The 16653-nt window shown below is 38.7% G+C and overlaps 1 long non-coding RNA gene across 1 annotated transcript in view; it reads right to left on the bottom strand.

The window, feature by feature from the left end:
- Positions 1-5530, bottom strand: part of LOC142058717 (uncharacterized) — a 57258-nt gene extending 51728 nt beyond the window's left edge. Inside the window, exon 1 of the long non-coding RNA XR_012661091.1 lies at positions 1655-5530. This is a non-coding gene — a long non-coding RNA (uncharacterized LOC142058717). The remainder of the gene's footprint in view (positions 1-1654) is intronic.
- Between the last annotated feature and the right edge of the window lie 11123 nt (positions 5531-16653).

Consider the following 16653-nt stretch of genomic DNA (forward strand, 5'->3'; position numbering starts at 1 on the left):
GAAAGAAAGGAAGCACAATAATACAGATGCAAAAGAACTTTCACATTTAAATGAGATTCAACCTCCTGATTCATCAAGACACCCATTTCACAAGTACAAACTTATCTGAAGATGTCCAATTACTCTGATGTCCCTTAAGTGGGACATAAATACAATTCCTTCTACTACATTGCTGCTGTCAAAGACAAACTTGAGGCTTTTTCCCCCCCTCCCTTCAGCTATGTTTGCAACAACCATACAATACAGCTTTCCCTACAGGGAAAACAACAGAATTGTAAGCCTAAGTCATCCTGTGAGACAAAGATAAGCAGCTTCTGCTTCATGATGGAAATAATTGATTTTGCAACTGATGATTTGTAAAGAGTTACAAGCTACGTGATGAAACCTGACACCCTGAACAACGAGATCCTGACAGAGAAAAGCTTCAGCAGCTATGGAACTGAACTATGTACTATATTTCCGTTTGACTTCAAACCTCCCCATGGATAAAAGCACTAAATGCATTTTAATACATGCCTGAGCATCTCATTTTAGATGTTTCACTTATAATGCAAATAAACAAGAAGAAAAGGTCACTAACACACAACCTTTTGTCTAAAGATGATGTTTATGAAGAACTGCATTCCTTCATATCCCCTGGGGACTATTTACATTAATGATTTTGCATCTGAAGTTCCTTACCTGTACTTCATATACGTCTGAGCTAACAACACACCACAGCTTAGTAAGTTACTCTCGATTTCAACACTTTGAAATGAAGTTTTCAGCAGAACTGGACATTGACATAGCTCACTGTTCTCCATTCTAACTGCTCTTCATCATGGTTTTCCTCAGTAAGGAACAGTGACCCTGTAAGGTAAGCCTGATCACATACTATAAGTGTTTCACCCAAGTGCTGTGCAATGTTGTCCAGACTGGACTTAGAAACTGACATAATAGCAAGATCCCTTCCTTAAATGGGTGCTTTTCAGACCATCTCCCATATATTGTAGCTCCTGAATTCAAAGTCTGGGAAACCTGGTATTTCAGGACCCCACTTAACACTGTCTAAATTTCATCAGAGCTTGTTTTGGGACAGTAAGAGGTCCAGAACAGAGTTTGAAATTACCAAGGTTAAGTGGCAGATCATATACTAGGAATAAGCAGAAGACAAAACCACAAGACAGTGCAGAGAGCCAAGCACCCACTCCATTCTTGCACTCTATACAACACTTAACAGATTTCACTAATAAAAACAAATTATGATCCTTTTAACTAAATATATAATCCTTCTAATGAAAATTTTATTGGAAAATCTTAATTTATGTTATATATGCAAAGATCCTCCATATGTAGCAAGCTATTCTGAAATGCAAGTTTATCAGCAAGTAGACACAGCGTGTTCTGCAAGCACATGCTCTATGGATGAACACTTCAGCACAGCAGCAGCTTGAAACTGAAGCAATTTCAGCCACTGCAGACCTAGGTGTGGTTTCTTTATCTTTGCAGTTCATTCTGCTTGCCCTGCAGCTGAACTTAATCTATTAATATATTACAGTGAGGAAAGATTTCCTCTAGAGACAGCAATGCACTCAAAACAATAAGTAACTGGTATTGTTTTCATCTTACAGAGAAAGCAAGTGATCACATAACAGCTCTCCTGGTCTCCAAATACCTTATCCTCTAAAACACGCTCCATTCTGTTGGGCTCACAGAATACCATTTCTCCCAAATCAGACACAATATTGGTGGAACCAACATTTCTTCATCCGCAGTGTAAAATAAAACATGAGTCAGAATCTCAAAAAACAGCATACTGCTTCTCTTAAATATGTTCTGAAGTACCAGAAACTTCCACAAAACAGGTAGAAACTTGATACGATAAGAAACCAGCACAAGAACACCAATTAAACTGCTACGTTTGGTCAAGTTAATTAATAGAGTCTTAATAATCTGACCAAAGTCAGTGTCTCCAACTTTTCTAACCCTTCAAGTCAAAATGGTTAGGAAGACACAAGTCTAGATCTATTGGTCTTAGGTCAAAATAGTCTATTAAATAATTTGTTTAAAATGTTCTTTTTTATAGAGGTTTTGGGCCTTGATGTGGGTACATTAGTCAGCCACAACAAGTCCCAGGGTATAACAGTACAAGCCATTACTCTCAACAGTTTAGCCACACCATTATTCACACACAGATGTTACAATCTCCTATCACCCCTACAATCCCACCCCCCTGATATGTATATATGCAACAACATATGCTTAGATAAAAACACCCACCACCTTTACCAAACCGGACCACTTCTTTTTTACTGTGGTAACAGCATATTTAGCTGGAGAGCTAAGAAAAAGATGAGCCCAACCTTTTGAATCTCTTCCATATGACAACTAAGAAACTTCTTTCTGTCAGCTTATGCTGGAAATATGCCAATTAAATTACCCACCACACTGGCTATACACATTAATCAGCACTGTAAAGCAAAACAAAGCGGTGCTCAATTCAGAGGTACCCCAAACCTCATGTAGGTAGCTTACATACTTCTCTGGATCATAGCAAAACTTCCAACAGCTTGCAGAATAAAACTTGAAACTGGAGAAATGATGTACAGTTTTATACAGACACATCTGAAAGCAATAACCATCATTAAGTGCACATTCACATGTCTCTGGATATAAGGCAGACTTTTAATAGAAATCCTCATAGTAAGACTGGGATGCCTCTGTGCTGTGGTATAAGTTCTTAAAAATAGCAATTTGAAGCCCCTCTATGAAGTAGATTTATCAGTCTACATTAGTTTCTCTTCACAATAATACTATATGGTAGATGTCAATACAAATCTAATTAGCTGTATTAACATCTACATCACATCTTTCGGTATTGCTGGTCTATCAAGCTTCTCAGAAAAATGTACCTGCTACTGAAATTTGAGCCAAGACTTGTAGCCCATGTAATATTTCCAGGATCTGAACAGCAGCTTTGTACCCACATCAAAACAAGAAAAGCAAAATGATCCAGATTGCCTCTTTGTCAATCACTGCACAATTTAAGATGTAAAATTATAATTGCATGCTGTCAAGGGAAAAAAGTTTTAGCCAAGAGGGTTTTTTAGGCTTTTTGGTGGTGTTTTTTTTGTTTGTTTGTTTCTTTTAGTGCATTTATGTTCCTGCAATATCTTCAATGAAATATTTTTGTAACTTTCTTTTAATGAAGCTATAAAGAAGAAAGCAGAATACATTTCCTGGCAACAAATCACTACCTGGCAGGACTATCTACTGAGCTTTTTTTTCAATTGCCGCAACTAAAATGCACATGTTGCATTTTGCTAAAACCACGTTACTAGTATTAAAAAGGGGATTAAATTCGAATGATAATTATTCCTAATGCCCAAAGAAGTGTCCCTCCACCTGCAGATATAGTTAATAGCTGAGAGAGTAATCAGTCAGCTTGTCCTGAATGGGACAATGTTCTAGTCGACCTTCTCATAATTATTAGTAGTTCTTTTTCAAGAAAAAGAAATCAGAATCAGATCCCCCCGCCCCCCCCCATATTACTGAAAATGCATTTCTGGGCCAGTTTTACAGGTTTCCTTAGAACTCCTTAAGAAAGTCTTGCACATATGGAAAAAAATAAAGATTAATCAAAAGAACATAAGATATGAAAGAGTTCTCTATCCACTAATTTAAACAACTTGGGGTTTTTTAGATATAATGAAGTTAATTCAGTCATCCTAGCAGATACTGTTACCACTTTTCCTTCCAATTTTGTTGTTGCTTAGCATAACAAAACAATTCTACTTTCTTATGTCATTGCAGACAATGCATTACTACCTCCATAAAGAAATCCTTTGTATGTATTTCAGAAATAGAAGTTTCAGAGTGCATCAACTTATTTCCATTGACAAACTATATGCTGAAATACTAAGTTCATTGCTAAAAACTTAGCAAATTAACAAATTGTGTCACACTGACCAGAAAAATGCTACCATCTAAAACTATTTCACATAGTTAGAAGTAATATCCTGAAGAGATAAGTAATAAGCCCCTCAGAACCAACAGACATTATTGCTTTAGAAACTTGCAATCACATTTTACATGTTTTTTCACTATGTAGTTTGCATCAGGTAAACACAGGTAAAAAGTGTACTGAATATTCTCAGTACGCACACTGAATACTGTACTAAAATTTCAGTAATAACAGGAAGTTTGTTCGAAGTGGCCCAAACCAACCGTTATTCTCTCTCCCTGCCTCTCCAACATTGCAATCACTTGGAATGTTTCCAAAATGTCTGCCTATCTATAATTTTAAAATAGACCAGGAAAAAGAAAAGTAATTTTGAAAATATAATTCAAACACATCACCACAGTCATCAGGTACAATAAATGTGACTCCATCTCCAGAAGGATATATAGCTCTTCCTGTTATGTGCAGACCCTGTGCTTTAAATTAAAATATACACAAGTTCAGTATTCTGGAAAAATAAAAGTGTTTCAATGAACAGCTATTAGACATGAGATGAACCACAGAAGTTCAACATATATAGACCACAATGTACACCAGAACTGTTAAGAGCTAGTTAGACAGTGGCTTAGTCATACAGTTATTCCCATGTTTTACAATAACCTGCCATTTTTTTTCTGTCTGGGCATTTGATACATACTGTCTGTCTTTTGAATTACTGTGCATTCAAGTAGGTGGAATACATAGTTCCAGGGGAATTCCATTATAACTTACCATAATTTAATCTTACCGCCTACTATACCATCAAGTTCCTGTTGTGCATACAGATTACTTCACTCCAAGTGTTTAACTTGTTTCTTACTAAAGCATTTGAACTCTGAAATGGTACATTTTCTAAAACTTGATAAGCACCTGCAAGGAAATAACTTCAGAAGAATCAGTCATATCCTTGCATTCTTAGTTTGTGATCACTGTACTCACATGCTTCTATTTTTATTAGGATATTTTGTAAGTTACTGATGTTTTTATACCTTCCCTGATTAAATAAAGGATTAAGAATTAAAACCACAACTTTATGAAAAATATTATAATTTAAGCATCACAGTATTAAAACATTTGAAGAATAACTTGCATAAACAATACACTTACATCCTAATAATATGCCCCAGGGCACACAAAATTTCTTCTCTGAATATCTTGACATTTCATTTTTGTTATAGAGGCAAAAAAACTAATGACAATTTGCATTTATTGATTAAAAATAAATTCACCCAGACTTTACTAGAAAGCACTCAGGATGGATTCCTTCAACTAATTCAAAACAGCCCTCCCATTTTGGCACAAGCACAGATCTTGACTAACTGTGGCTTACACAGCAATGAAGACAATTAAGCTGTTCTCAGACTTCATTTCTCCTGAAAGGCATCAGATTGAGACAAAGTAATGCAACCTGAAAAGGAGACACAGGAGCCCCCTGCCACACGATTCTGGCAATATTCATCAGCTCTAGAGGCACTATGCCTAGCAGTAATTCACGAGTTAAATATTTTGTCTCTGACAGAAACGCCTGTTTAAGCCATCTGCAAATTTTTATCTTGTGACCATTGTCTACCAGAAGCTAGACTAAAACTAAAGGTATATTGTATATTAAGAAATATCTGTAAAAGAAGAAGCAAAGAACAGAGCAAAACAAAAAGACAAGGAAGAAAGCATAGAGGAACACAGAAGCTTACAAAGAACAACAACATAAGGAATATTCAACAGAAAAATATTCCCAATGGGACAAAACCAGCAGGGAAAGTCTCAGAGAAGAAAATTACAAGGTAAAAAATAGACAGATCCAAGCTGGAACTTTGGACCCATGTGCAAATGAAGCCAGTAGAAAGTACATGGCTCCGCCTGGGAGCAGACATCAGTGCTTGAGTCCCCATTTGATTATTACTGCCTGGAAACAAAATAGGTTTGAGTTCAGATTAGGATGATATTAAAGCTTTCTGCTATGTTGTTATACTCCCATAACTCACTGCAATAACTATCACAAGCCTATCAAACAACTCTTCAATGTTAAAAGGTGAATTCTTGGTACACCCGGTACATGAATTAGGATTCATGGAATGAAATCTTTTTAGTATGACATACCAGGTAGCTGTGACTATTTTCTGAATAAGTATTTTTGAACTCAAGACTTAAATGTTTCTAAATGGGAACAGCACTTCAAAATGCTTTCTTCCTTCCATCTTCACACATCTGGAGTCAGAACTCAATTCATGAGAAAAGCAAGCTGGATCCTGAAAACATTTACTATTTAGAGTAGTTTGGTGTTTACAGCTGGGTCAATGAAATGCAGCCGTTGGGCCTCTGATCAGCTTGAAGACCCACACCTAGGGACTCACAAATGCACTTAACTTCAAAGAAGCAACTGCAGTGCATGTGACTACGTGCGTGGTTCTACTTTATTACATGCTTACATATATCATACTTAAAATTCATGCTTATTCATACATGCCCAAATGCATGTACGTGGACCAAATGCAATTTAATCACTTGAACTCCATGTGTGTGACTGCAATCTAATTTCATGAAATCATTATAGGTTAGGCTCTTTCATACATGCCAGAATCATCATAAAATCTCCAGCTGCCAAGAGGGAGAAATTTTGCTGCCTTCCTCCTATTGTCTTTTCCACTTACCCTACATCTCCCTCAAGCGCAGAAACCCTTCACTGAGCCTATGTTTTTCAACAAAGAGGCAGAAAGTTGACCATGTTTGTTTGGGGTTTTTCAAGGTTTTCGGTTGGTTAGTTTTGTTCTTCCCCTCCCTGGGACAGTTTGCTAACATTTTAATAATTTTAATCAAAGCATAGAGTTTTCCAGCAAGCATCAAAGCTGGCACAAGGTACTTCGTGAGAACAAGTAGGCAGGAAGACAGGAAGAAGATGGGGGGTGATATGATTCCCCATTTCAGCAGCAGTGAGCTGTTAAGTCTATTCACCCTGTTTAAGAACCATTCAGATAGCAGGCAGATATTTAGCAGTTTTTCTTTTACTTCAGGAAAGCACCCAACCAGTTAAGTCACACTCAAGAAGCTTGAGTACCCACAACAGAATCCAGCACCTAGACAAGATAAGAATCACTTCACCTTCACCTTTGTAAGTTCGTATACACGAAGTGTGCACGCAGAAACGGCTCTGCTCAGACTTTCTGGCTATTCCCAAATAAGTTGAGGGAAACTGATTCTATACATACTTGTTATCAAACAATTCAAGTCAATGTTGTAGTTAGAAAAAGAAATAGAGATCTCTTTTTTTCAGGGGAGACTTAAGGAGGCATTCTGACCGTTTGCTTTAGCAACATACTCTCCCTCTAGTTAATGCAAAGAAACATGGCCCTCCACAGGGCAACTCAGACCAGGAATCTGGGTCAGGTGCTCTGAATTACTGGTAGAAGAACATTGCTTTTTGAAGAAGCCTAGGAAAGAAGTATTTAAAGGAAGGAACCTGAAATTTAATACATCCCTACAACCCACTTTCCAACATGAAAGTCATAGAAGCACCAAAAATTCAGTCATTCCTATTCATTCCTAAAATAAAAAAACCAGAATACCACATATATATATGCAGCATGATTATATAAAAAACCAAAGAATTTTAATGATTTTTTTTTTCAGAGCTCCTGGGGAATGTCAGTGCTGCTACTATCATAATACCTCAGGGTGCCTAAAGCAGCATTAACAACATCGCACTTCTTACAAGCATAAATGAAGTGCAGTCTGGGAGCGCTATTATACCTCTGGTATAAAGCAATCACCTTTTAGCTGCAGTTGCATGCTTTAGGTCTCACAAAGTTTTTTTGTCTTTTTGAATGGTTTTCTGGTGACTAAAAGAGAAGCATTTCTCTCCTGCTCTTATGAAAAACAAAAACAAAGCCTATAATTTATTATAAATAAAAAATGCAAGATAAATCCACATCACAAAAAAATGACATGAAAATGCCTGTGTGCATGTTTACCCTCCTACTTCCTAGATAATAGAAGAAATTAAATGAAACCTCATAAAGATAATATAGATTTTATCCAGAAGAACTCAACTGTGACAATTAAAAATTTTTTTTTTTTCTTTTCTTTCTACTTACATTGAGATGGCAATTTTTTTCCTCAGTAAAAAGCCAAATGCAACAGTTGCAAGGACAGGTCAAGTTCAGGGAAGTACTCCCAAATGTCACGTTTACCTGATTATTCTCAGGCCAGCTCAAATGGGAACCTCACCACAGTGCTTAACTTTTTAGAACATTTGCTTCTAGTCCTACTATAAACTAGCTGTAAGCTGGTGAGTGAACATGACAAGTTTTTAAATAATCCTGCTTTATAATCAACTTATAAAAGACAGACAATATTATAGATTGGCTATCCAATACCTGTATATTTAGGAAGTGTGATCCCACAAAATCCAAAAAGGGAATTACTAAATTACATTATCTTTTTGCACTTCGGTGGGGCTTTTTTTCCCTGATATATAAAGATTAAACCAGTACATCTAGATTTTGATCTGCACTTCTCTAAAGGACAGCAGTAAATACATGGATTTGACCCAGGCACACCATGAAGTTAATTTGTTCTTTTTCAAACTGATACGTAGGCTTCTTTCACAAATAGTGACACCGCCTTTTCTGTAGAGTGCATTCATTTACATTTAAACAAAGAATATAAGGCCTCCAAGTCAACTTGACTTTGCCCTACTGCTTTAAAATATCCACCGCTGAGGAGGGAGATATAAAATCATTAACAGAGAATAAACAATGGCTCTGAAGTCCTTAAATTGCTCTCAAGTTATTCTGAACCTATACTTTTTCCTAAATGTGAGAGCGGGGGGGGGGGGGGGGGGGAGAGAAAACCCCAAACATATTTAATCAGACCAGCAATGACTTCCTCTCTTCTACTCCGGGAAAACAGAAAGTTTGGATGAGCATAAAGGGAACAATTACCTCTTCTCTCACCTCTTTTTCCTCCAACTGATTTCTATCACTGGCATCCTCTGTATAACCAGCTAATAGAAGCTTCCCTGCAGTTCTAAATCTGCATTTAGATTATATGCTTTCCTACAGCAGAAAGAAACATTTTTAAAAAAAGCCTCCAAACACACTCCTGAAACTTTTGCAGAGTAAAAATAGTTGGAAATATGGCAAACCTGTCCCTCTAAAAGTTCTGTTCTTGCCTTCAAGCAAATCAAAACCATAGGAGGAGTGTGACCAATAAAGAATAGCAGCTCCTATTTACCCTTAGCAATACAGTAAAGTCTACTGTATTGACAACCTGAGAAGGTAGGTACTTAATATTTGAACATCTGTATCATTCTTGCATTTACCCTTCTGTCACGAAAACACACAGGCACCTTTTTAATAATGAGAATGACAGGTAATGAATCGTATTTAGGATCAGACTGGGAAAAAAGGATCTGTGGTGGTCTAGGACACTAAGCCTACTAAAACATCCTACACATTCAGGTGTGCTGTAGATCATCCAGGCATGAATGTTCATACATATTCAGCTATGCTGTAGAAGATAAAATATATAAACCAAAATATTTGTTTATATGTAATATTAAGTAAATCATAACATATTTAATTATGAATAAATTAGTTTACAAAAATGAAAGGGATCACACACCAACTGACTTAAATTGCATACTTAATGTTTCCAAGTGGCATTTACCTTCAAGCACATTTAGGGTCAGATCAACACTAACCAGAAATAGAGGTGTGACCTCATAAACACTTTAGAAGTGTGGAAGAGCAAGGCCACACATGAGAATTCAGCAGACACATGACACTATACTTGCATCAAATAGCAGGAACTCTACAGCCTCTTTTGAACAGAATAATTGTAACGCTCCAAAATTAACTTTTTTTGACAAGAGACTTAACAGAGTGCTGAGTTACACCAACGCCCTGGCAGCAAAGATGTCAGATACGTAGACTTTATTCAGGAAATACGTCTAGAATACTGGGTCTAGTGCCTCTGTAAAAATACAACCTGTCTTCAGACACACGTTTACAAAGTAGCTCTGCTGTAGATGGGTTTTTCTTCTTCAATTCTGCTGCTAGCAGCCTTAAGTTATTTATATAGTTAAGTCCTCAAGGAAATAATCAATTTTTAGCCTTTTACTAAAAACTAGAGTAAATATCCTCAGTGTCTATTATTTTACCAGATTTTAAACGGCAACATCAAACCCCGCCCTTCACACTGCTACCAATAGCAGTAAACAAGCACAAGCAACAGGAGTTTGGTTCACCCGTTATTTAGCAAGCTCAATGCAGAACTACTACATCCACCAAACGCTCACTCTCTAACCACCACGCAGTGCGGGGGGGAGAGGCATGTTGACATCTCTTTCTAAAGCTGCATGACTCAACATCTATGCCATGACCCCAGACATTAACTACACCAGATTCTCCCTGGGTGGTTCAACAAAACTGTGACTTGCCTAGGGCAGGTGACTTCAATCTCCCACTCTCCTCCTGCGCAAACACATGGTCTGTAGTTTCACTGTTGATGTTTGCTTTCGTTTTAAAGGTTTACTAGGATTTATTTTGCATACTATCTTGTTTCACTAATTCTATGCTCAGCTTTTGATAGCAGCACTTGCTGCACCAATAAAAATAAATCCTACAAAATTACTATCATAACACAATAATGGTCTAAATAATATATGCCTGAGTACAGGCAAGTAGATTGAATAAGATGGTCAGCCTGGAAGACATCAAAACAACATTATTAATAATAACTTTAACAAGGAAAAATACCCAAGCCTACAGCCCAAGTAGAAAAGAATTAATACTTGAGAATTTAATGTTAGTAGCACTAGCTGCCAAAATTAAGCTGTTCATTTGCAGTGGTCAAACTATGCTTTAAAAATCACACAACTGACCAATGAAATTAGGATTCAGGTATTCCCATATCCTTACGTCAGTTCAAAATAGGACATTATTTTTCTTTCTGCAAAGCCTTGTTCCAGTCACAGCGTGGGACTGATACATGTTGTTCACACAGTCTGATAGTATAGCTAAAGCACCACCCCCACCAGTAATGCCACTGTGGGTAGCATTTTTGGATAACCATTTATACTGATAAAAAGAAAAAACTTTAGTTAATAACTTCTGACAATAATCTGAAAAATAACACTAACCCTTTGTCCCAGGGTTGGGGTGGTCCAGGTATTCTTATTACTGTGCCTTGCCTGCCCTGCTCATTCACTGAAGAGGGTGCAGGACAGATCAGTCCTTCCCCTCTCCACTGCCCACTGCCACAGCAGTGGAGATGGAGGTAAAGCATGACAGGAGCAGACGTGGAGAGCAGTCACACTCACATGCTCACCCCTAACAGCCACACCTTGCTGTTACTGTGGTGACAGACCAGCAGCCTAACCAGCAGGCCTTGACCTTCTGTTCTAATCCTTCAAGATCCACAATGAACACAATGCAACTGTATTCCCCGGAAATATCCATAAATGAGATAGGGTTAAAATCAAAACAAAACCTAAGTGCATTATCTTAATATCTTACCGCTTCATCAGATTCTATCATCTGACACAATTTCCTGAATCAATGTCAGCACTCTTGATACCTGACACCCTTGAAATATCACCTTTAAAGCAAAAGCCATATTCAGCAGATTTTTATGCCTCAGGTGATTGCCTGGTAGTTGCTGAGGCTCCTCATTCCTCTAAGGTCATGAAGTCTGATTAAGTCACGTGATGGCCTAAATTAATTGATTTGATGGTCTCCAGCTTTTTCTCATTGATTGATAAGACAACTTTAGCTGCAAATCAAAAGGGATTTTGGGAAAAAAACTAACCATCCCTCCCCCTTGCCCAAGCCAGTGCACAAGTGTGAATTGTTTCTCTATGATGCTTTTGTTCTGTACAAGAACAGGATCTTAATCTCCTAAAGCTTACATAAACAACAAAAATCAAATGGAATTGTTTCAAGAGAGTTTAAAAACAAACCAAGAAATCAGAAAATTATGCCTGTGTTCTTTCACAGCACATGTCTTTCTTCAATACTCACAGAAATGCAAAACCAGCTACGAATAGGACCGTAGCGAGTAAGAAAATTACATCAATACATACACTTCCTTGTTTTACCATCATATTAACTTTGCAAAGCCAAGCTATCATAAGGGGAAGTAGAACACTTACATTGCTCAAAATCAACACTGGCAGCTGGCATGTTGAAACCCAGTGTATGGTATTTACTACACACACCCCCTTAAAGTTTATTTTTTAATTCAAATTCTTCTGACAAGCATAGATTAAGCTAAGTCTACTACTACAGTCTGAAGTGTTCAAAATGCAGGAATCAGTCTCCTACCCTCAAAAAAAGAAGGCAGCAGGGGGGTATTTGTAAGACCTTGAGAGATTTTTACATTCTTTTTACATGTAGCCAAGATTTTCAATCTTCTAGGAACTCCTAGATTACATTTGCAGATCTTCCATACAAGCATGTAAAATAGATTTTATTTAGGAGGAAAAAGTGCCCAAGATTTTCACTTAGTTATTTCATCAAGGGAGTAGAGCTTTTAAAACATCAAACATCACAAGAACTGGCTATGCTCTAGGCAGGCGTCTCAGCAAAACTGCCAGGAAACTATTTTCTTGCCTGGTTTATAAGTGAAATGTATATAAACCTTCCTTCAAATGCATAAAACTGCAGAGTAGATGGGACATAAAGCATATCTTGGTTTTAATCTCAAGTTCTTAAGACTCACATCTGATAAGAAAAACCACTCTGCAATAAGTTGCTTACACAAACATGTAGAAATTCACATGCCTGCATCTGACAGTAGAATCTTCCCTAGAACCATTGACTAATTTATACATCCCGTTCTTCAGGAATAACAAAAGAAATTCATCATTTTATTTAAACTCTACTAAGCACAGAACATTATGCAAGTGCTAAAACACAATAAATTTAAATAGAGATATGATAGCTTCTCCTAGATGTGGTGCCTAGCCACAGCGTCTCACCTGCAGATAGTCTTCCTGACCCAGTTACAGCTCTATGCAGGCACAAGGGCTTGCTCACGTGCAACATGCACAGAAGCAAACCCTTAACAAGCAGAAAAGACCGACTCAGTTGCAAGTCACAATAAATGGCATGCTGACTAATACAAAGAAGAAACCTTTCTTTAGTCAATATAAGAACTGCAAAGATAAGCAGTAGAAATTCACTTATATAGTTATAAAAAAGAATCTCTGAAGTTGCAAGGCTTCAGGAAAGGAAGGCTAATTTCTGTTTCACTTGGACATTAGCCCAAATGTATACAGCAGTAAGACCTTCATATGACCAAATTAAATATCTTTGTCATTGTTAATCCATAAAGAACTCATGTCCTTCAAGGACAAAAGTATGAAAAACTGGAGGGAAAGCATTATAGGGAACATAAGCCTTTGGCCTCAATCTTATGAAAAAGCTGAATAAATAACAATACATAATGTTCAAAACACTTCAAAAAGTGAATCTACACAGCAGACCACAGACCCGTGTAGAAAGTAATGGTGGAAACTCCCATTGCCACCAGACTCTTCTTTTCACACCCCCACTACTATCAGAAAAGAGGAAATGAGAGCAGGCATTTGGTGGTCAGGCTTGGGAAAGAGAGACCAATGAAGTCCCGTTACAAAGAGGGGCTGTCAAAGAGAACTTGGCAATAACTGCCATGATTGTTTTCTGTTCTGAAATGACGCTTCTGCATCTTTGCATAAATCAAGTATCTGCCATCAGAATTAAAATCAGGTTTGTTTGCTCAAGGTAACAGGTACTGTAGATAAAGTTGTTCAGCTCATGAAAGGTGATTACACACTTTTGGAAAACAGTTTTGTACCACTCTAGCTGTGAAAACCTCAGAGGACAAGTTCATAACTTCCACTACAAGTTTTTCACTTATATTTGCTGCAGAAAGTTTTCTCTCTCACCTTTTTTTTTTAATCTATGCATGTGAAAGGGCTCAAAGTCACCTCACCCCTTACCATCATCATGTCATGTGGCTTAGAAGGTATTGGGCTGTCTGTCCAGCTAACCAAGAGATGAAATGTAAAAAGAAAACAGACCTGAGTTACTTTAAAACAAAACGTCTAAAGGCACATTTCAGAAAAATGTATCAGACAGTAATGCCCATGTCTCTGTGCTCCGTCCCTCTCCACATCCCTGTTTTTGTGACTGATCTTTTATTTTCCAATAGTTACTCCGTAATCTCAATGAAATCCAGCATGCCTTATCATTTACCTAGAAGGGGACACAGAGACGCTGCTAAAGGCTGTTCAGTAAGAACTGATTTTCATCCCCTTCTCAACTCCACTGCCTGTAAAATGTGTTAATAAAGCCTTCTGAGCTGCATTAGAATCTTTTCTGATGAAAGAATCTCCGGAGCATTACTATGCATTTTGCACTGCTGAGTTTTAAAAGCGAAATTACAGAAAATCAGTCAGCAAGAAAGTTTCAGTACCAGGAAATACCTTGAGTTTCTAAACTCACACTTCTCTTTTAGTTGAGAAGATCCTCCATTTTATTTCCTGTGGATCAAATTTTTACATCTTTACTCAGTCCTAAATCAGCGTGAACCCGTTGACTGACTGAACAAAGGCATAAGATGCAAGTCTCTTTAGGCATTGCAAAATTTTCACAGTCCAAATGAGAAAAGACTATTTGTTTCAGAAAGACTTGGACTGAAGTGATGCACTAAATAATTGAAATGGAACAGTAGTTAACAAATGGCTTGCTGCAACATTATATGGTAAGGTCACAAACCAAAATGGACTCTCTCTGACACTCCATTAAATACCCAAAGAACACAATTAAATGAAATGCATTTTAAAGCACTTTCTGTTTTGCCAAACTTCACTGGAAGTACTGAAATGAGGAAAACTGCTTGGCCACAGTTAGGTTCTGCTTTTCCCCTCTTATTCAAACCAGCTTCGGTTTTGCTTTTATAACACAACATACATGAATTGCTCATGCATATAAAGTTTCTCACATTTCAGTGTAATAGCAATCTACATAATTTTCAATGAGGGTCCTTAAACAACCTTTTTATAGCATTACAGTTACTTAGATGATATTCCCAAAGCAGGGAAATATTATTTATATTTTCCAATAAAAAAGAAACCAAAACCACACTTAAACATGGATAAGAATATGTAACTATACAAAATACTACTTTGATTAATTTGCAGAAGTAAAAAGGAAAGGACCCAAGACAATTCCGCTCCATGGCTTTCACCCAAACTGTGATTATCATTATATCCACATGAACTCTCAGCTGATGGTAATTTTGCTTGAAAATAAATTAACTGAAATTAAACTTTCCATATATAAAAAACCTATTGACAAGGCTGATTTTTATATATAGTATTGCCTTTCAGAGTTGATGTTAGACAGAACAACTGAGGAACTTGCACATCATCTTATGAACATCAAGTGAAACGCTGGACACCAAACAGGTGGAGTTTGGCTTTTAGAGATGACTCTGCAGCCATCCAACAGCCCAGTCACAGCCCCCAGCAATGCTCTGATACCCTCAGCTGCACACCGCAGCCTGGTACCAGCCTGGAGGAGTACCCACAGTTATGAGAGCATCACAGGGGCCAAAAAAACACTGGAAATTTCATGACTGTTTTCAGCTAGGGCAGAATGAGATCATTTAAGATGAAAACAAAAGAGTAATTACAACTGACCTGTATGAGTTAAAAAATTCTGACCAAGGTCTGCTTTGGATTCCTAGCAATGTTTTTCTCTGGTTCTTACACTTCACACATTCCTGCGCTATAACCCATCCCTAAAACACCTCATTTTAACACTGACAACTGCAGTACTGAAGGCTTCCGAAGAAAAAAACAAAACCAAAAAACGAGCCCCATCACTCAGAGCAGAGTACAAACTGGGGAAAGCCCTGGCCAGGATGCCAAACACCCTGTGAAGGCCTCTAACTCCAGGTACATCAGCAAAGGCCGTCTCTGTGGTGAAGTGGCTGAGGTGGCAGCGGCACTCAGAGCTACACCCTCCCAGCTCTGGCCCCATTACTAAAACAACATTCATAGCTTTTAAGCCACCATAGGACATTTCAAATAAAAGCCTAGAAAACGAAGAATGGCAATGGGGTGAGAAAAACAGAGTGCTGCTCCCCACCAGGCAGAGGCACTCTCCAACTGCCCGCTGCCCAAGCTCCAGCTCCTCAAACCCAGATGTTCTTTGCATCTTATCAACAAAAGCCCACCGAAAAAAACACTAAAAAATGTATCTCCTCGTCTCAAACGCAGCCCAGCGCCCGCGGCACCAACACTGCTCCGGCCGTGGACTCCCCACCTCGGCGTCGCGCCAGGAGCCCTTCAGCCAAGCCGCCCGGCCGAGGTAGGCTGCGCTGGCGCCCGGCCAGCCCGGGGCTCCCCAGGCCGCCGCGGAGGCGAGGGCTGAAGCACTTCCACACAGAGCCACCTCCGACCGAGGGCGGGGGGACGGAAAACGAACGGAGGTGAAGGGGCCGCGGCGAGCAGCTGAAAGACGGGGGCGCCGCCACCTCCCCTCAGGGAGCAGGAGCAAGGGTGGCGTCGCCGCCGCACTCAGCACCTCCGGGGCGGGGCCCGTGGCGGCGGCGGCAGCAGGTGAGCGGTGGCCCGCAGCTGCGCCCCGTGGGCGGAGCGCGGGGCGGGGAGCGCCGGGCCGTGGCGC

This window comes from Phalacrocorax aristotelis, chromosome 6 (assembly GCF_949628215.1).
Source record: "Phalacrocorax aristotelis chromosome 6, bGulAri2.1, whole genome shotgun sequence".
NCBI classification, from domain to species: Eukaryota; Metazoa; Chordata; class Aves; order Suliformes; family Phalacrocoracidae; genus Phalacrocorax; species Phalacrocorax aristotelis.